The 20,485-nt window shown below is 40.0% G+C and overlaps 13 non-coding genes across 13 annotated transcripts; 9 read left to right on the forward strand and 4 right to left on the reverse strand.

Moving 5' to 3' along the window:
* Window positions 1-2,068: 2,068 nt before the first annotated feature.
* Window positions 2,069-2,274, forward strand: LOC131703577 (small nucleolar RNA U3). The gene has a single exon (XR_009310017.1). It is a non-coding gene; the product is annotated as a small nucleolar RNA U3 (small nucleolar RNA).
* A 717-nt stretch (window positions 2,275-2,991) lies between these two features.
* trnal-caa (transfer RNA leucine (anticodon CAA)) lies at window positions 2,992-3,102 on the reverse strand. The gene is made up of 2 exons: window positions 3,065-3,102; window positions 2,992-3,030 (listed from the first exon to the last, which is right to left on the reverse strand). It is a non-coding gene; the product is annotated as a tRNA-Leu (tRNA).
* A 3,649-nt stretch (window positions 3,103-6,751) lies between these two features.
* On the forward strand, window positions 6,752-6,967 carry LOC131703305 (small nucleolar RNA U3). The gene has a single exon (XR_009309770.1). It is a non-coding gene; the product is annotated as a small nucleolar RNA U3 (small nucleolar RNA).
* A 679-nt stretch (window positions 6,968-7,646) lies between these two features.
* On the forward strand, window positions 7,647-7,728 carry trnal-cag (transfer RNA leucine (anticodon CAG)). Its single transcript has one exon. It is a non-coding gene; the product is annotated as a tRNA-Leu (tRNA).
* Window positions 7,729-8,026: 298 nt separating this feature from the next.
* On the forward strand, window positions 8,027-8,100 carry trnai-aau (transfer RNA isoleucine (anticodon AAU)). Its single transcript has one exon. It is a non-coding gene; the product is annotated as a tRNA-Ile (tRNA).
* A 170-nt stretch (window positions 8,101-8,270) lies between these two features.
* On the reverse strand, window positions 8,271-8,352 carry trnas-aga (transfer RNA serine (anticodon AGA)). Its single transcript has one exon. It is a non-coding gene; the product is annotated as a tRNA-Ser (tRNA).
* A 2,152-nt stretch (window positions 8,353-10,504) lies between these two features.
* On the forward strand, window positions 10,505-10,720 carry LOC131703411 (small nucleolar RNA U3). Its single transcript, XR_009309869.1, has one exon. It is a non-coding gene; the product is annotated as a small nucleolar RNA U3 (small nucleolar RNA).
* Window positions 10,721-11,395: 675 nt separating this feature from the next.
* Window positions 11,396-11,477, forward strand: trnal-cag (transfer RNA leucine (anticodon CAG)). Its single transcript has one exon. It is a non-coding gene; the product is annotated as a tRNA-Leu (tRNA).
* A 298-nt stretch (window positions 11,478-11,775) lies between these two features.
* On the forward strand, window positions 11,776-11,849 carry trnai-aau (transfer RNA isoleucine (anticodon AAU)). Its single transcript has one exon. It is a non-coding gene; the product is annotated as a tRNA-Ile (tRNA).
* A 170-nt stretch (window positions 11,850-12,019) lies between these two features.
* Window positions 12,020-12,101, reverse strand: trnas-uga (transfer RNA serine (anticodon UGA)). The gene has a single exon. It is a non-coding gene; the product is annotated as a tRNA-Ser (tRNA).
* Window positions 12,102-14,263: 2,162 nt separating this feature from the next.
* Window positions 14,264-14,479, forward strand: LOC131703417 (small nucleolar RNA U3). The gene has a single exon (XR_009309875.1). It is a non-coding gene; the product is annotated as a small nucleolar RNA U3 (small nucleolar RNA).
* A 679-nt stretch (window positions 14,480-15,158) lies between these two features.
* On the forward strand, window positions 15,159-15,240 carry trnal-cag (transfer RNA leucine (anticodon CAG)). Its single transcript has one exon. It is a non-coding gene; the product is annotated as a tRNA-Leu (tRNA).
* A 540-nt stretch (window positions 15,241-15,780) lies between these two features.
* On the reverse strand, window positions 15,781-15,862 carry trnas-uga (transfer RNA serine (anticodon UGA)). Its single transcript has one exon. It is a non-coding gene; the product is annotated as a tRNA-Ser (tRNA).
* Window positions 15,863-20,485: the final 4,623 nt, after the last annotated feature.

The raw sequence follows: 20,485 nt of genomic DNA on the forward strand, positions 1-20,485 counted from the left end.
TGGGACATGAGATTCGGTGTGCTGCTGCTGTAGATGAGTGTTCTGGAGACGCGCTGTGTCTGTGTCTGCGGTGTTACAGCCGTGTGAGTATATTCCAAAAGTAAAGTGTTGGATAATTCGAGAGCTAGTCTGTTGAATAAAGCTCTGAGACGTGTGGTTAAATCCCGGTCTCATCAATTTTGTTTTGTTAGATTAAAAGTGTTCCAGCAGCAGGTAAATGTCCCCACACCTTTTGGTTCTGTTTACTTATGCTACACCGCTGCTAAACCTGAACGTTGCTGCTAATTATCTTAACTAAACTTGTATTGTTGTTGAATTGCTCTAATATAGTTAAACCTGTAATGTTGCAGCTAACGTTCCCTAATACTGTTAAAACTTGTGTGTATTAACAATCTGGCTTTTGTTGTTGAACCCTTGCTGGGAAGAGCTGTTTCCAATCACCTAGCACTCTTAAAGAGAAGTGTATCGCTGCTATATGTTGGTCTAATACCCCATGCTTTTAAAATGTGGCTATTGGCTGGCTTTATTCAATTCCCCTCCTTGTTTTTAGTACAACTTTAATACATTTTATTGTTAGTTATTTGAACTGATTTATGTGAATCATGGATCATTGTAATAAAGCTTTGTGAATTGTTATTCTGCCTTTGTCATTCTGTTGTCATTCCTATTCCAAACCTTTTAATTAATTTTTAGTAGTGTCGGTATTAGGACTCTCACTGGGTGTGGCTGCTACAATCCCATATAGAATGCGACAAAACAGGTCGCCCTCCTTCATATAAACAGAAAAAGAATAAGTACACGCACACACGAGTTGATTTACTGCAGCGTCAGACATCGGAGGTTCAGCAGTGTACTGCAATGTTGTAAAAAGACGTGTGTAATTCAGGATGGTTGAGCGAGCTATGGCGCTGCGTTCAGATCACAGTTACTCTGGAAGCGTGGGTTCGAATTCCATTTCTGTCAGCTCTGTTTGTTCATTAACCACTCGGCCACGGCTACATGCTCTCACGGTTTTCCGTGAAAACAGCCGTATTATTGTCAAAAGAAGCAAACGACAACCGCAGTAATGCTGCAGATGGCAGTATAGGCTAAATAATGAACCCAAGTCAAATGCCTTTGTTGAAACTCTATCAGATTTGTACAAGTCAAGCACACGTGGGAAATAATAATACAATATCCTTTCGGCCAACGTTAATAATAATGAATACATCCTTATTTCAAAATACGTAGCTATTTAACTGAGCTTTTCAAAACACCCATACACAAAAACTTTCTTTCTACTGAAAAACTAACTTGCTTCATGGCTGCTGCTACAGCACTCGGGCACGTTGTGCCTAGCGTTAGCGGACATAGGAGATAAGAAGACCTACAAAACATCACGCGCTGCAGTTTTTCAGTCCGGGGATTATTACAAATTAGCAGACTGTGCATTAAAATACACATGCAGGGTGGGCGTCTCTGTTACAAAGAATTGTCACACTTTGTATTTATCTCCATAATGCGCTGGGACAAAATACGCAGATACTTTAAAATTATTTGGAGAATGCGGGCATCGATCCCGCTACTTCTCGCATGCTAAGCGAGCGCTCTACCATTTGAGCTAATTCCCCTTTAACGGTGCCAGCGATTCTCATAGGCTTCATCGCAGCTTGATACGAGCAAATCAGATTGTCAGTTGTTTTTTATTTTTATTTTGGCAATGTAGTCTGTGATTGCAAATTTAAAAAATAATTGAATTAACTAAATAGCAAATATTTCGACTAGAGGTATGTTTTCAATTTCTTTAAAAAGTAGTCTCAGCTCGTTTATTCAGTCGCTTAGAAATCCACAATCTGTGTCCCGATGCAGCAGCGCTGTGTGCTGTGGCTCGAGCTTGTTTGACGAGGCAGACAATGCAAAAATGCCAATACTTGCTTTTGTATCACGCGACAAACTTAAGGTATGCTTTAACGGCTTGGCTGTCTCGAGTTAGTTTGTATTGTTAATGTAACACCTCGTTGTTGCCCAGTCATTGTTTCATATGAAGTAGAGCTTGCCAGTTGGGGGCGACGGTCTGCTAATAAAAGTTAAGACTATATTTGCAAGGATCATTTCTAGAATGAAACACGTTTTGAAGGGATTGGTCTCGGTATCTACCAGGAGGAGTGGCAGTGTTTTCTTCTCAGCACCGAGCTGACAATGAGTGTTGTTATCGGGAACCTACTCGCTGCAAGTAATGACCACTTCAATCTTCAGTCGGGGGTTGCTGAAGGAAGGGGGCACATTTTGAGTGCGTATCTCATTCCGGTAGAAACGTAGAAAAAAAGAAACCATCAAGCCCACAATTGTTCAGTTGTTTAAATCAATAACCACATTTAAATTGATCATTGCTAATGTTAAAACAATGTAAGAACACTTTAAATAGGGCTTGACTAATATAAAAATATAGCAATGTATTTTGCACTACGCAGGACTAGATTGAGTTTAAAATAGACATTACATCTGAAAATAACTTGTGCTTACCCCCACTTCCAAGGAAGCTGTCAACCTTTGTATTCGTCCTCATAACGTGTTAGAAAATGTAAACAGCAGTTGGAGAATACCGAAGTCGATCATCCTAGCATGTTAAACGAGGGCATTTCTCATGTAAGCTACTTCCACTAATAGATCGTTTATACTGTTCTCAATGGTCCGCATCCCAGCCTGAGACCACGATCCAGTGGCAGTCGGAGATGTTTTTCAAAGTAATATGTTATTTGAAATATTAAAACAATCTTTAGTTAAATAACACATGTTTCTACACAAAATATTTTTCAGTGACTTCGACAAGTAGCCAGTTTACAACAAAAATGCAATCTGTGTTAGGAACGCTATTTTAGTCCGATTTAAAATTGAAATTAAAATGGTATTGAGTGCTGACAAGAGTTTGGTATCAGCTGTTGATTTCCTTGAAACAATCTTTTATAGTAAAATGAACACATTTATTCATTTAAAAAATAAGTAAAAGTGAACTGTCAGAAGTGGGATTTGAACCCACGCCTCCATTCGGAGACCTGTACACCCAATTCTTTGGAAAGACAGCGTCCTTGAGTCTGGCGCCTTAGACCACTCGGCCATTCTGACAAGCGGCGTTTGCTATAGTAGAAAACCGCATTATTTCATTTCAGCACAGACTAGGGTTGTCTATTGTATCAAGGCCCGATGGGGTTTATTACGCACATACTAACTTGCTCCATGAATGATGTAATGACAAGTGTAAAAAAAGAAACAGATTGAAGCCAACCCACGAAAGTAAGATTCTTTATTTCAATATCGGTATAGCTTTAAAGGATGCACGCATTTTACAATAGCAATTGCTATATGACAATGACCAATAAGTAATTGTGTTGCAATACTTTATACAATGTGAACAGAATCAGACATTGCTCCGTTGCCTCGAAGAAACATCTACAATTTGTATTTAAAAAGGACGCCCAACATGGGGCTCGAACCCACGACCCTGAGATTAAGAGTCTCATGCTCTACTGACTGAGCTAGCCGGGCTGACGGGAGAAATTTTCTTTCTTTGAGGCGGGGTGAGAGAGGAAGTACCGACAGGTGCGTGGGACCAGAGAGTCGGTGTGCTGCTGCTGTAGATGAGTGTTCTGGAGACGCGCTGTTTCTGTGTCTGCGGTGTTACAGCCGTGTGAGTATATTCCAAAAGTAAAGTGTTGGATAATTCGAGAGCTAGTCTGTTGAATAAAGCTCTGAGACGTGTGGTTAAATCCCGGTCTCATCAATTTTGTTTTGTTAGTTTAAAAGTGTTCCAGCAGCAGGTAAATGTCCCCACACCTTTTGGTTCTGTTTACTTATGCTACACCGCTGCTAAACCTGAACGTTGCTGCTAATTATCTTAACTAAACTTGTATTGTTGTTGAATTGCTCTAATATAGTTAAACCTGTAATGTTGCAGCTAACGTTCCCTAATACTGTTAAAACTTGTGTGTATTAACAATCTGGCTTTTGTTGTTGAACCCTTGCTGGGATGAGCTGTTTCCAATCACCTAGCACTCTTAAAGAGAAGTGTAATCGCTGCTATATGTTGGTCTAATACCCCATGCTTTTAAAATGTGGCTATTGGCTGGCTTTATTCAATTTCCCCTCCTTGTTTTTAGTACAACTTTAATACATTTTATTGTTAGTTATTTGAACTGATTTATGTGAATCATGGATCATTGTAATAAAGCTTTGTGAATTGTTATTCTGCCTTTGTCATTCTGTTGTCATTCCTATTCCAAACCTTTTAATTAAATTTTAGTAGTGTCGGTATTAGGACTCTCACTGGCTGCTACAATCCCATATAGAATGCGACAAAACAGGTCGCCCTCCTTCATATAAACAGAAAAAGAATAAGTACACGCACACACGAGTTGATTTACTGCAGCGTCAGACATCGGAGGTTCAGCAGTGTACTGCAATGTTGTAAAAAGACGTGTGTAATTCAGGATGGTTGAGCGAGCTAATGCGCTGCGTTCAGATCACAGTTATCCTGGAAGCGTGGGTTCGAATTCCATTTCTGTCAGCTCTGTTTGTTCATTAACCACTCGGCCACGACTACATGCTCGCACGGTTAGTTGTGAAAATATCCAAAAGAAGTAAACGGCTCCCGCAGTAATGCTGTAGATGGCAGTATAGGCTAACTAATGAACCGAAGTCAAATGCCTTTGTTGAAACTCTGTCAGATTTGTACAAGGCAAGCACACGTGGGAAAAGTGAATACAATATACTTTCTGTTAACGTTCATAATAATGAATACATCTTTATTTCAAAATACGTAGCTATTTAACTGATCTTTTCAAAACACCCCCATCCACAAAAACAAAGTAGTTATTTATTTCAACTGAAAAACTGACTTGCTTCATGGCTGCTGCCAGAGCACTCGAGAACGTTCTGGCTAGCGTGAGTGGACTAAGCAGATAACAAGATCTACAAAATATCACATGCCAATAAAACTTACCATAATTATGTTCATTTTGTTATTATTTATTTAGCAGACGCCTTTATCCGTGGCGACTTACAGAGACTAGGGTGTGTGAACTATGCATCAGCTGTAGAGTCACTTACATTTACATCTCACCCGAAAAACGGAGCACAAGGAGGTTAAGTGACTTGCTCAGGGTCACACAATGAGTCAGTGGCTCAGGTGGGATTTGTACCGGGGGACCTCCTGGTTACAAGCCCTTTATCTTTAACCACGGGACCACACAGCCTCCTATAACAAAATCACACCCCAGATGGGACTCGAAACTAAAATCCTTGGATTAGAAAGCCAGTGCCTTATCCATTAGGCCATAAGGGCTGACACGAAAAGCACTTTTGGTAGTAATAAAGAAAGTGGGAACAATAGTATCGTAGTTTAATACATCATATCCAAGCCATCGTTGGTGTTCAAACACAGCAGAGTGTTACATCGGGAAAGGGCCGTACTTGTCAGTACGTATTTGACATTCATGTGGGAAGATTTAAGATTGTGAAGAAGTTTAAATATGCTGCGTATTTGCGCATTGGGAACCTTACATAATTAGGTTTTTGATTAATGCCACTTTCTTACGGACAGTAATCAAGGTGACGCTACAAGACCAGAGCCAATAAAGAAGTTATTTTCCTGTCCTTTCATTACCATAGTCTAGTGTGCTTTTTCAGAATATGCGTGAATCGTGAAAACGTCTTGCGAATATGTGAACAAAGCCAGCATTCACTTTATTGATCACCATGTGGATTAACCGCTATTGGAACACAGATGATTGTGTTAAAGATGTTAATAGACTTTTAATGTACACGTTTTAGAGCTAAACGTCTGTTGAGACAGTTCAAGCGCTGTAGCAGTGTTTAACTATTTCCTGGATGTTTGCCTTTTGGTCTTACTCTGGAAAAAGTAATAATAATAATAAAAAGTAGGCAAAACCATTTTTTGAGAAACCGCATTTGGTAGAAAAACGAACAGTTTGGAAACACATTTGCAAAGGCATTGGATTCTATTGTGGTGTTTCCGAACTGTTGAACGTTTCTCATTACATGCAGGTTTACTGGCTTGACAAAAAGGCGATTGACGAAAAGAATGCTGTCTCTTAAGCAAAAACGCGTCAAGCTGAAATAGCTCAGTTGGGAGAGCGTTAGACTGTAACGGTCCCTGTTTCGATACCGGGTTTTTGTAAACAGCACTACTAGGGTTATTTTTTCTTAATTAATTTTTTGAATTAAAAAAACAGCACATTTTTTCTTTAGTGTAATTGGAGGAAATAAAAACTTATTTTAGTGCCATTTTCTAATGTGATAAAGAAATGCAAAAAGCATCATCTCTGCGTGGGCTTGAAACACCAAAATTTCGATTAACAGCCGAACGTGCTAACCGATTATGGTGTTTTATTAGATAACACCCTGGGAGCTCAACAGAACAGTGTTTATGCATAGAGCTAAAATGGAAACCAAATATATACGATTCAAATGGGAATCGTATTCAGATTTTAAGTACAAATTTGATAGACTTCACAGTGCACATTAGGAAGGCAGACAATGCAAATGAGGCAACTGGCTCCTACTTTTTAAATCATACGAGAAACTTGAACCCAATTAAGCTTTTAACCGCCTGCAGTTTGGAATGAGTTTGAAATGTTGTTGTAACACCTCACTGGGCAACAGCAATTGCATTATATGAAAGCTCCTGTTTATTTGTCAGCGGCACAGCTACCGGTGCCACTCAGAGTTGGAGGGAGACGGTCAGCAACTTGCTCATAAAACAATACTTTCAGGGATCATTTCTATAGTGATTTGCCAGCGAAATGCGTTTTTAAATTGTTTGGACTCGCTATCCACGAGGAAGAGTGAGAGTGTTCGTTTTTGAGCGTGAAGGAGACAGCGAGTGTTGTTTTTTGGCCAACTGCTCCCTGTTATTGATGACCGCTCCAGTGTTCCTTAGGGGGCAGGAGGAAGCGGACACGTTCTGAGTGGGTATCTTACCAAAAGGTACGCAAGACGAACTACAGTTGCAAAGCACTGCTGCTTTTTCGATGATTGATTAAAACTATCAATCTGACTGAAAACACGGATCACATTAATTGTGATCGGTTTGATACCAATAGGCTTACATGACAGGTATTGTGTATAGACAATGTCATATACACAGAAATGAACACGGACAGTGTTTTTTTAAGGGCTGACTCATTTTAATGTTCGAGAGATCTAGGTGTACTGGACAAATATACTGGATTTTTTCCATGTCGTAATTGTGCCGCCTGTGATAATGCGTTTGAAACTAGAGATAATGTGAGATAATGTCTGTTACTGGCGGATAGTTTAAAAATGTACTCAATTATGTTACAACTTTTGTGTCTACGAAACATATCTGTAACATTTATGTAATGCCTGTGTGGTATTTTCATGAAGTTAATTTGCTAACAGACTGTTCTGATTTGTTTCTAACCGTGAAGCGATCGCTCTGTTTGCCGTATATTTTCTGTCTGTAAGAGGAGTGTCCTTGTGATCCCATATAGAATGCGACGAAACAGGTCGCCCTCCTTAATATAAACACATAAAGAATACGTTCACACACACACCAGGCGATTTACTGTAGCGTCAGACATTGGAGGTTCAGCAGTGTACTGCAGTGTTGTGCAAAGTCGTCGGTGTAAGTCAGGATGGCCGAGCGGTCTAAGGCGCTGCGTTCAGGTCGCAGTTTCTCTGGAGGCGTGGGTTCGAATCCCACTTCTGACAAATCTGTTTGTTTATTTATTTCTTAAAACGTCCACCGAATGCTTGGTAATTTGATTTGTTTTTCTTGTTAGTATTCAAATCACAAGGTCGTTAAATGAGAGAAAGTCACCGCAAGCCTGCACCTCACCACATCCTTCACACTGTTAAGCTGCCTCATTATGACGAGGCCTCTAATTATGCCTTTCCAATACTTTGAATGTGTTATTCTTCAGTTTAACATGAGAACATCTTGGTAGAACAATCATAATGTCCGCAGGACTTATTTTCCTCTGGTTCTAGTATCAAGTTTTGAGTGTGTGGCCGGTTAGCTCAGTTGGTTAGAGCGTGGTGCTAATAACGCCAAGGTCGCGGGTTCGATCCCCGTACGGGCCACGGCTTTTCTTCTTTAAAGAAACCACAGCATTTGTAATGGTGCCAAAATGAACATTCTTTAACAAAATGAACCGAAGCGATATGAAGTACAACCAGTAATATTTCAGACTTCCTGAGCTTTAAACATGTATTAACAATGAGCACATACAATCAATTAAAAACAAATCTTACGTAGTCGGCAGGATTCGAACCTGCGCGGGGAAACCCCAATGGATTTCTAGTCCATCGCCTTAACCACTCGGCCACGACTACATGCTCGCACGATTATTTGTGAAAATATCCAAAAGAAGTAAACGAAACCCGTAGTAATGCTGTAGATGGCAGTATAGGCTAACTAATGAACCGAAGTCAAATGTCTTTGTTGAAACTGTCAGATTTGTACAAGGCAAGCACACGTGGGAAATGTAAATAAAATATAATTTTTGTTAACGTTCATAATAATGAATACATCTTTATTTCAAAATACGTAGCTATTTAACTGATCTTTTCAAGAAACACCCCCATCCACAAAAACAAAGTAGTTATTTAATTGAACTGAAAAATTGACTTGCTTCATGGCTGTTGCCAGAGCACTCGAGCACGTTCTGGCTAGCGTGAGCGGACTTAGCAGATAACAAGATCTACAAAATATTTCATGCTAATAAAACATACCATAATTATGTCCGTTTTTATTATACATGGCAACTTACAGAGACTAGGGTGTGTGAACTATGCATCAGCTGTAGAGTCACGTACATTTACATCTCACCCGAAAAACGGAGCACAAGGAGGTTAAGTGACTTGCTCAGGGTCACACAATGAGTCAGTGGCTGAGGTGGGATTTGTACCGGGGGACCTCCTGGTTAAAAGCCCTTTATCTTTAACCACTGGACCACACAGCCTCCTATAACAAAATCACACCCCAGATGGGACTCGAAACCACATCCATGGCTTAGAAAGCCAGTGCCTTATCCATTAGGCCACAAGGGCTGACACGAAAAGCACATTTGGTAGTAATAAAGAAAGTGGGAACAATAGTATCGTGGTTTAATACATCAAATCCAAGCCATCGTTGGTGTTCAAACACAGCAGAGTGTTACATTGGGAAAGGGCCGTACTTATCACTACGTATTTGACATTCATGTGGGAAGATTTAAGATTGTGAAGAAGTTGAAATATGCTGCGTATGTGCGCATTGGGAACCTTACATAATTAGGTTTTTGATTAATGCCACTTTCTTACAGACAGTAATCAAGGTGACGATACAAGACCAGAGCCAATAAAGAAGTTATTTTCCTGTCCTTTCATTACCATAGTCTAGTGTGCTTTTTCAGAATATGCGTGAATCGTGAAAACGTCTTGCGAATATGTGAACAAAGCCAGCATTCACTTTATTGATCACCATGTGGATTAACCGCTATTGGAACACAGATGATTGTGTTAAAGATGTTAATAGACTTTTAATGTACATGTTTTAGAGCTAAACGTCTGTTGAGACAGTTCAAGCGCTGTAGCAGTGTTTAACTATTTCCTGGATGTTTGCCTTTTGGTCTTACTCTGGAAAAAGTAATGATAATAATAAAAAGTAGGCAAAACCATTTTTTGAGAAACCGCATTTGGGAGAAAAACTAACAGTTTGGAAACACATTTGCAAAGGCATTGGATTCTGTTGTGGTGTTTCCGAACTGTTGAACATTTCTCATTACATGCAGGTTTACTGGCTTGACAAAAAGGCGATTGACGAAAAGAATGCTGTCTCGATAGCAAAATCGCGTCAAGCTGAAATAGCTCAGTTGGGAGAGCGTTAGACTGTGACGATCCCTGCTTCGATCCCGGGTTTTTGCAAACAGCACGACTAGGGCTATTTTTTCTTAATTAATTTTTTGAATTAAAAAAACAGCACAATTATTCTTCAGTGTAATTGGAGTAAATAAAAACGTATTATAGTGCCATTTTCTAATGCGATAAAGAAATGCAAAAAGCATCATCTCTGCGTGGGCTTGAAACACCAAAATTTCGATTAACAGCCCAACGTGCTAACCGATTATGGTGTTTTATTACATAACACCTTGGGAGTCTCAACAGAACAGTGTGTATGCATAGAGCTAAAATGGAAACCAAATATATACGATTCAAATGGGAATCGTATTCAGATTTTAAGCACAAATCTGATAGACTTCACACTGCAAAGGAGGAAGGCAGACAATGCAAATGAGGCAACTGGCTCCTACTTTTTAAATCATACGAGAAACTTGAACCCAATTAAGCTTTTAACCGCCTGCAGTTTGGAATGAGTTTGAAATGTTGTTGTAACACCTCACTGGGCAACAGCAATTGCATTATATGAAAGCTCCTGTCTATTTGTCAGCGGCACAGCTACCGGTGCCACTCAGAGTTGGAGGGAGACGGTCGGCCACTTGCCCATAAAACAATACTTTCAGGGATCACTTCTATAGCGATTTGCTAGCGAAATGCGTTTTTAAAGTGTTTGGACTCGCTATCCACGAGGAAGAGTGAGAGTGTTCACTTTTGAGCGTGAAGGAGGCAGTGAGTGTTGTTTTTTGGCCAACTGCTCGCTGTTATTGATGACCCCTCCAGTGTTCCTTAAGGGGCTGGAGGAAGCGGACACGTTCTGAGTGGGTATCTTGCCTAAAGGTACGCAAGACGAACTACAGTTGCAAAGCACTGCTGCTTTTTCGACGATTGATTAAAACTATCAATCTGACTGAAAACACGGATCACATTAATTGTGATCGGTTTGATACCAATAGGCTTACATGGCAGGTATTGTGTATAGACAATGTCATATACACAGAAATGAACACGGACAGTGTTTATTAAGGGCTGACTCATTGAAACGTTCGAGAGATCTCGGTGTACTGGACAAATATACTGGATTTTTTCCATGTCGTAATTGTGCCGCCTGTGATAATGCGTTTGAAACTAGAGATAATGTGAGATAATGTCTGTTACTGGCGGATAGTTTACAAATGTATTCAATTATGTTACAACTTTTGTGTCTACGAAACATATCTGTAACATTTATGTAATGCCTGTGTGGTTTTTTCATGAAGTTAATTTGCTAACAGACTGTTCTGATTTGTTTCTAACCGTGAAGCGATCGCTCTGTTTGCCGTATATTTTCTGTCTGTAAGAGGAGTGTCCTTGTGATCACATATAGAATGCGACGAAACAGGTCGCCCTCCTTAATATAAACAGATTAAGAATAAGTTCACGCACACAGGTGATTTACTGTAGCGTCAGACATTGGAGGTTCAGCAGTGTACTGCAGTGTTGTGCAAAGTCGTCGGTGTAAGTCAGGATGGCCGAGCGGTCTAAGGCGCTGCGTTCAGGTCGCAGTCTCTCTGGAGGCGTGGGTTCTAATCCCACTTCTGACAAATCTGTTTGTTTATTTATTTCTTAAAACGTCCACCGAATGCTTGGTAATTTGATTTGTTTTTCTTGTTAGTATCCAAATCACAAGGTCGTTAAATGAGAGAAAGTCACCGCAAGCCTGCACCTCACCACATCCTTCACACTGTTAAACTGCCCCATTATGACGAGGCCTCTAATTATGCCTTTCCAATACTTTGACTGTGTTATTATTCAGTTTATCATGAGAACATCTTGGTAGAACAATCATAATGTCCGCAGGACTTATTTTCCTCGGGTTCTAGTATCAAGATTTGAGTGTGTGGCCGGTTAGCTCAGTTGGTTAGAGCGTGGTGCTAATAACGCCAAGGTCGCGGGTTCGATCCCCGTACGGGCCATGGCTATTCTTCTTTAAAGAAACCACAGCATTTGTAATGGTGCCAAAATGAACAATCTTTAACAAAATGAACCGAAGCGATATGAAGTACAACCAGTAATATTTCAGACTTCCTGAGCTTTAAACATGTATTAACAATGAACACATACAATCAATTAAAAACAAAGCTTACGTAGTCGGCAGGATTCGAACCTGCGCGGGGAAACCCCAATGTATTTCAAGTCCATCGCCTTAACCACTCGGCCACGACTACATGCTCGCACGGTTAGTTGTGAAAATATCCAAAAGAAGTAAACGGCTCCCGCAGTAATGCTGTAGATGGCAGTATAGGCTAACTAATGAACCCAAGTCAAATGCCTTTGTTGAAACTCTGTCAGATTTGTACAAGGCAAGCAGACGTGGGAAAAGTAAATACAATATACTTTCTGTTAACGTTCATAATAATGAATACATCTTTATTTCAAAATACGTAGCTATTTAACTGATCTTTTCAAAACACCCCCATCCACAAAAACAAAGTAGTTATTTATTTCAACTGAAAAACTGACTTGCTTCATGGCTGCTGCCAAAGCACTCGAGAACGTTCTGGCTAGCGTGAGCGGACTAAGCAGATAACAAGATCTACAAAATATCACATGCCAATAAAACTTACCATAATTATGTTCATTTTATTATTATTTATTTAGCAGACGCCTTTATCCGTGGAGACTTACAGAGACTAGGGTGTGTGAACTATGCATCAGCTGTAGAGTCACTTACATTTACATCTCACCCGAAAAACGGAGCACAAGGAGATTAAGTGACTTGCTTAGGGTCACACAATGAGTCAGTGGCTGAGGTGGGATTTGTGCCGGGGGACCTCCTGGTTACAAGCCCTTTATCTTTAACCACTGGACCACACAGCCTCCTATAACAAAATCACACCCCAGATGGGACTCAAAACCACAATCCATGGCTTAGAAAGCCTGTGCCTTATCCATTAGGCCACAAGGGCTGACACGAAAAGCACATTTGGTAGTAATAAAGAAAGTGGGAACAATAGTATCGTGGTTTAATACATCAGATCCAAGCCATCGTTGGTGTTCAAACACAGCAGAGTGTTACATTGGGAAAGGGCCGTACTTGTCAGTACGTATTTGACATTCATGTGGGAAGATTTAAGATTGTGAAGAAGTTTAAATATGCTGCGTATTTGCGCATTGCGAACCTTACATAATTAGGTTTTTGATTAATGCCACTTTCTTACGGACAGTAATCAAGGTGACGCTACAAGACCAGAGCCAATAAAGCAGTTATTTTCCTGTCCTTTCATTACCATATTCTAGTGTGCTTGTTCAGAATATGCGTGAATCGTGAAAACGTCTTGCCAATATGTGAACAAAGCCAGCATTCACTTTATTGATCACCGCTATTGGAACACAGATGATTGTGTTAAAGATGTTAATAGACTTTTAATGTACACGTTTTAGAGCTAAACGTTTGTTGAGACAGTTCAAGCGCTGTAGCAGTGTTTAACTATTTCCTGGATGTTTGCCTTTTGGTCTTACTCTGGAAAAAGTAATAATAATAATAAAAAGTAGGCAAAACCATTTTTTGAGAAACCGCATTTGGGAGAAAAACTAACAGTTTGGAAACACATTTGCAAAGGCATTGGATTCTATTGTGGTGTTTCCGAACTGTTGAACGTTTCTCATTACATGCAGGTTTACTGGCTTGACAAAAAGGCGATTGACGAAAAGAATGCTGTCTCTATAGCAACATCGCGTCAAGCTGAAATAGCTCAGTTGGGAGAGCGTTAGACTGTAACGGTCCCTGCCTCGATACCGGGTTTTTGTAAACAGCACGACTAGGGTTATTTGTTCTTAATTAATTTTTTGAATTAAAAAAACAGCACACTTTTTCTTTAGTGTAATTGGATTAAATAAAAACGTATTATAGTGCCATTTTCTAATGCGATAAAGAAATGCAAAAAGCATCATCTCTGCGTGGGCTTGAAACACCAAAATTTCGATTAACAGCCGAACGTGCTAACCGATTATGGTGTTTTATTAGATAACACCCTGGGAGCTCAACAGAACAGTGTGTATGCATATTGCTAAAATGGAAACCAAATATACACGATTCAAATGGGAATCGTATTCAGATTTTAAGCACAAATTTGATAGACTTCACAGTGCAAAGGAGGAAGGCAGACAATGCAAATGAGGCAACTGGCTCCTACTTTTTAAATCCTACGAGAAACTTGAACCCAATTAAGCTTTTAACCGCCTGCAGTTTGGAATGAGTTTGAAATGTTGTTGTAACACCTCACTGGGCAACAGCAATTGCATTATATGAAAGTTCCTGTTAATTTCTCAGCGGCACAGCTACCGGTGCCACTCAGAGTTGGAGGGAGACGGTCGGCCACTTGCCCATAAAACAATACTTTCAGGGATCACTTCTATAGCGATTTGCTAGCGAAATGCGTTTTTAAAGTGTTTGGACTCGCTATCCACGAGGAAGAGTGAGAGTGTTCACTTTTGAGCATGAAGGAGGCAGTGAGTGTTGTTTTTTGGCCAACTGCTCCCTGTTATTGATGACCCCTCCAGTGTTCCTTAGGGGGCTGGAGGAAGCGGACACGTTCTGAGTGGGTATCTTGCCTAAAGGTACGCAAGACGAACTACAGTTGCAAAGCACTGCTGCTTTTTTGACGATTGATTAAAACTATCAATCTGACTGAAAACACGGATCACATTAATTGTGATCGGTTTGATACCAATAGGCTTACATGGCAGGTATTGTGTATAGACAATGTCATATACACAGAAATGAACACGGACAGTGTTTTTTTAAGGGCTGACTCATTGAAACGTTCGAGAGATCTCGGTGTACTGGACAAATATACTGGATTTTTTCCATGTCGTAATTGTGCCGCCTGTGATAATGCGTTTGAAACTAGAGATAATGTGAGATAATGTCTGTTACTGGCGGATATTTTACAAATGTACTCAATTATGTTACAACTTTTGTGTCTACGAAACATATCTGTAACATTTATGTAATGCCTGTGTGGTTTTTTCATGAAGTTAATTTGCTAACAGACTGTTCTGATTTGTTTCTAACCGTGAAGGGATCGCTCTGTTTGCCGTATATTTTCTGTCTGTAAGACGAGTGTCCTTGTGATCCCATATAGAATGCGACGAAACAGGTCGCCCTCCTTAATATAAACAGATAAAGAATAAGTTCACGCACACAACAGGTGATTTACTGTAGCGTCAGACATTCGAGGTTCAGCAGTGTACTGCAGTGTTGTGCAAAGTCGTCGGTGTAAGTCAGGATGGCCGAGCGGTCTAAGGCGCTGCGTTCAGGTCGCAGTCTCTCTGGAGGAGTGGGTTCGAATCCCACTTCTGACAAATCTGTTTGTTTATTTATTTCTTAAAACGTCCACCGAATGCTTGGTAATTTGATTTGTTTTTCTTGTTAGTATTCAAATCACAAGGTCGTTAAATGAGAGAAAGTCACCGCAAGCCTGCACCTCACCACATCCTTCACACTGTTAAACTGACTCATTATGACGAGGCCTCTAATTATGCCTTTCCAATACTTTGAATGTGTTATTGTTCAGTTTAACATGAGAACATCTTGGTAGAACAATCATAATGTCCGCAGGACTTATTTTCCTCGGGTTCTAGTATCAAGTTTTGATTGAGTGGCCGGTTAGCTCAGTTGGAGAGCGTGGTGCTAATGACGCCAAGGTCGCGGGTTCGAGCCCAGTACGGGCCATGGCTTTTCTTCTTTAAAGAAACCACAGCATTTGTAATGGTGCCAAAATGAACAATCTTTAACAAAATGAACCGAATCGATATGAAGTACAACCAGTAACATTTCAGACTTCCTTAGCTTTAAACATGTATTAACAATGAACACATACAATCAATTAAAAACAAAGCTTACGTAGTCGGCAGGATTCGAACCTGCGCGGGGAAACCCCAATGGATTTCAAGTCCATCGCCTTAACCACTCGGCCACGACTACATGCTCGCACGGTTAGTTGTGAAAATATCCAAAAGAAGTAAACGGCTCCCGCAGTAATGCTGTAGATGGCAGTATAGGCTAACTAATGAACCCAAGTCAAATGCCTTTTTTGAAACTCTGTCAGATTTGTACAAGGCAAGCACACGTGGGAAAAGTAAATACAATATACTTTCTGTTAACGTTCATAATAATGAATACATCTTTATTTCAAAATACGTAGCTATTTAACTGATCTTTTCAAAACACCCCCATCCACAAAAACAAAGTAGTTATTTATTTCAACTGAAAAACTGACTTGCTTCATGGCTGCTGCCAGAGCACTCGAGAACGTTCTGGCTAGCATGAGCGGACTAAGCAGATAACAAGATCTACAAAATATCGCCCTCCTTAATATAAACAGAAAAAGAATAAGTTCACGCACACACCAGGTGATTTATTGCAGCATCAGACTTTGGAGGATCGCAGTGTACTGTGATTAGCAAGGCGAGATGCTGTAGAACATGATAGAGGGAGCAGAACTCAGTCGAACCTGAGACCACATCTAAGAAGAAAGCAACACGGGTAAGGAAAGTCTATGTAATCCATTCTGGAAGCCCAACAGAGCAGTGTGTGTAAATAGCTACAATGGAAACCAAATACTTATGATTTAATTTTGATACAGAACTGTGGTCATGTGTAATCTGTTTTCATTATGATAATAAAGCTACTGTTCAGTGGATTATATTTGGAATCTTTTTTTCTCAAATAAGACGACAAATTAATAGCTCAGTCGGTTCCACACGACAGCCGCGCTAGCTCAGTCGGTAGAGCATGAGACTCAATCTCAGGGTCGTGGGTTCGAGCCCCACGTTGGGCATCCTTTTTAAATACAAATTGAAGATGTTTCTTTGAAGCAGTGGAGCAATGTCTGATTCTGTTCACATTGTATACAGTACTGCAACAAAATTACTTATTGGTCACTGTCTTATAGCAATTGCTATTGTAAAATGCGTGCATCGTTTATAGCTATAACGATATTGAAATAAATAATCTTACTTTTTTGGTTTGGCTTCAATCCGTTTCTTTTTTTACAGTTGTCATTACATCTTTCATGGAGCAACAGTTCGTATGTGCGTAATAAACCCAATCTTGCCTTGTTACAAGACAACCCTAGTCTGTGCTGAAATAAATAATGCGGTTTTCTACTGTAACAGACGCAGCTTGTCAGGATTCTATTACGGTGTTTCCGAGCTGTTGAACGTTTCTTATAATGCACAGGTTTACTGGATTGACAAAAAGGCGATCGACAAAAACCACCAAACTTTCGAGTAATAGCCAAACGCGCTAACCGATTGCGCCACAGCGACCAAACTGTTAGCCCACCAAAGCATATGGGAGTGATTAGCAAGGCGAGATGCTGCAGAACGTGATCGAGGGAGCAGAACCTGAGATCACATCTAAGATGAAAGCAACACGGGGCAGTAAATTCTATGTAAAATATTATGGCAGGACAACATACGTCGTTTTGTTAGATAACAACCTGGGAGCCCAACAGAGCAGTGTGTGTAAATAGCTACAATGGAAACAAAATACTTACGATTCAAATGGGAATCTTCATCAGATTTTAAGAAGACATTTGATATACTTTACACTGCAAAGGAGGCAGGCAGGTGTAACACCTCCACGGTCACTGAAGAGTAAAAACACCACAAACCTGCCTTTAATTACAAAATATCACAAGATGCAGCAAGTGTTGAATGTAAAAGTATTAATGTAGCCTGACTATGCCAGTTCAGTGCAATAAGGCACCGAACAGATTACAGAAGATCCTTTAGGTTCTTTTTATTCAGATAACAGATCTAAGAATGTAGTAACAAGGTCACCAAGAAAATCACAGATACATTTTAACAAGCATTTCTTTATTGTAAACTTCCAATAGCAACACCTAGTTTCATATGGTACTGATTATAAAACAACAATTCCATTCAACTATTAACAGGTAGCAAGATTTCAAGCAGTTTAACAAGGTTCACATGAATGAGGTCATGGATTAAGCTGCAAATACAACAACTCTGCTACCCAGCAATACAGTGAATATACACATTCAAAAACACAGTATAACATAATAAAAACAATACCGCGGTATAAAAGTACAAATACCCACACCACACAATGTCCGTGCGGGGGAGGGAACACACACAGAGAGAGCGAGAGAGAAACCAGCATCGCAATATAACCTATTATGTGCACTTCTTAAACTCCAATCGACTACCAAATAGGCAAAAAACACTCGGCCGTTGACACTCATTATTCCACACCGGCATACCATCAGCCCAATACTTACTGTCGGGATGCTCCATTTACTGATCCGTTTCAGTCTCTCTCACTCATCGTCCCCCGCTCCAAACACTGCGTTCCCACTCCTGCACAGACACACCAACCCCAGGATGGCCATCCCATTTGTAAAAACATGTGTTATTTATATTCAGGTGCGTAAATTGATCAATAATTCAATTATTATTTGCTCAACAGGGCAAACATAGGGAAGCAGGTGGAGAAGCCAATTATCAAAAAGTGTCAGACAACACAAAGCGTGCACTAATCAAATCATACAATAATTTTATAAAAATAATAACATACAAGTGTAAAATCAATTTGAACAGGGCATTCTTGACCCTGTTACAGGATGAAAAGGGATGTGGAGCAGTAAATAGCTAATGCCAAGTGCTTGTGTGGTCCTGCAGACTTGAACTTAAGCTGGTCCCTTGGATTCTCTCAAACACCAAGCTGGAAATAACAAGATCCAGAATAAAAATCATCATTTGACATTGACCATCACTGTATTATAGCTAGCATATGTCTTCTAATTTACTGCAGACATTGTGCTCAAGACAAATGAAAAATGGCCATATACTCTCCAGGTTTCCATGGTGTCACCCAGCGTCGTGGAAATGAAGGCAAATGGAGGAGGTTGATATGCAAATGAGCCATGCGTAGTGTCCTCTTGCTGTTTTCACAGACAGCTCAGGAAAATGTGCTTTCCATTCGCAGAGAGCATTTACACAAGATCATCTCATCTGGAAATCCATGCTTGTCAGGTGACATGTTTGAGTGGCACTATTTAAAGCACAGTGTTAAACAAACATACTACAATACAGCTGTGATTTTTAAATGCCTCCTGCTTGGTTGTTTGATCATTTATTCACCACTCTTGCCCACTTTGCAACTGCAAACTCAATTTGTGGAACATTTCTAAGTGGTTTATGCAGACCTGTAAACCAGTGCCGTAGCCAGGCATTGATATTTAGGTGGGCCCCAATTTATAGTGGATTGGCAATGGCAGAGGCCACTGCCAATGTTTGTTAACTCAAGATATAGAAGGGTAAAAGGAAGCAAGTTCCTTTGGTAATTAGAGTTTGATTTAGGAAGCTTAAAATAGGTTTAAAGGGACATCACAGGGTGATTAAAAATAAAAAAACGAAAAACCAGAAGCCGTAATCATGAATTGCAGACATAGAATTAAAATCCCTGAACATTACAGAAATTAGTATTCATCATGAATTCTTATATTATCATGCTGAATACTGCACTGCAGTGTACTCTAAAGGGACATCACATGCTCACAAATAAAAACTGAACACTTGAAGCCCCAGTTATGGTGTGTCGGGGAACATCTAGAAGCCACTGCTCTCATTCAGCATGTCCCTGACATAGTAACTGAACGCAATGTACAGTACTTCTAGTTCTGCAATTCTGAGTGGACAGCTTTAGATTCATTACAATGACTATTTTACATTTTGATTGGTCTTTTAACCAGAAATAGCATCTTTCTCAACTACTGTATACTGGAGATTTAGGCCTATATTTACAAAAGGCTTTAACATAAATTCACTTTTAGCAACACTTTTTCTAAAACAGAATAAAATACAAACTAGGGCCTGGACCAAATCAAAACTTTGACCCACTCGCTAATCGCAAATTACAAACCTGGTACTGATGGCGTCTTTTTTGTTTGTCAGAAAGTTATTCCTTCTACCCCAGAGGGAACATGCCATTAATACTGGGCTTCTAATTTGCGATTAACGGGTGGGTCAAGTTCTGCAAATATGTTGGGAAGAAACTGGGGTTTCCTATGGCTCATGGTGAGTAAAACTACAAGATAAAGAATACTTCAAACTCACCAGCACAGTTCTTTGTAATAGGGACAGCCTCATCACTGGATTCTTGAATGCATGTGGAGTAACAAACACCTGCACCCATGGCACACTATCAGTTATTTTTTGTTTCCAGGGAATCATAGCCAAGGATTGATTGGTTCTTGAACTGTCTGGTGGGTGTGCCATTATGACAAGGAGCCATGTACACACCCCCACGGTGAGAGGCAGAACCAAACAGGTCATTACTACTGTGCGGAAATGACACACTATGAAAGATTTTTCAGTAAGCAAACCTAAAACCTTGCATACACAGTACTCCTGCTGGGATTGTTTTCAACCCGGCTCCAGTCTGGAACAGACCTGGTGTTTGAAGTCGCCGCTAAATCAACCAATTGGCAGGAACAACAACCAAACGAGCCCCATATCTTTACTTAACTGCAACATCTTAAAAACATTTTTTTTAAATGACCTTAATGAAGTTGTCATT

This window comes from Acipenser ruthenus, chromosome 32 (assembly GCF_902713425.1).
Source record: "Acipenser ruthenus chromosome 32, fAciRut3.2 maternal haplotype, whole genome shotgun sequence".
NCBI lineage: Eukaryota > Metazoa > Chordata > Actinopteri > Acipenseriformes > Acipenseridae > Acipenser > Acipenser ruthenus.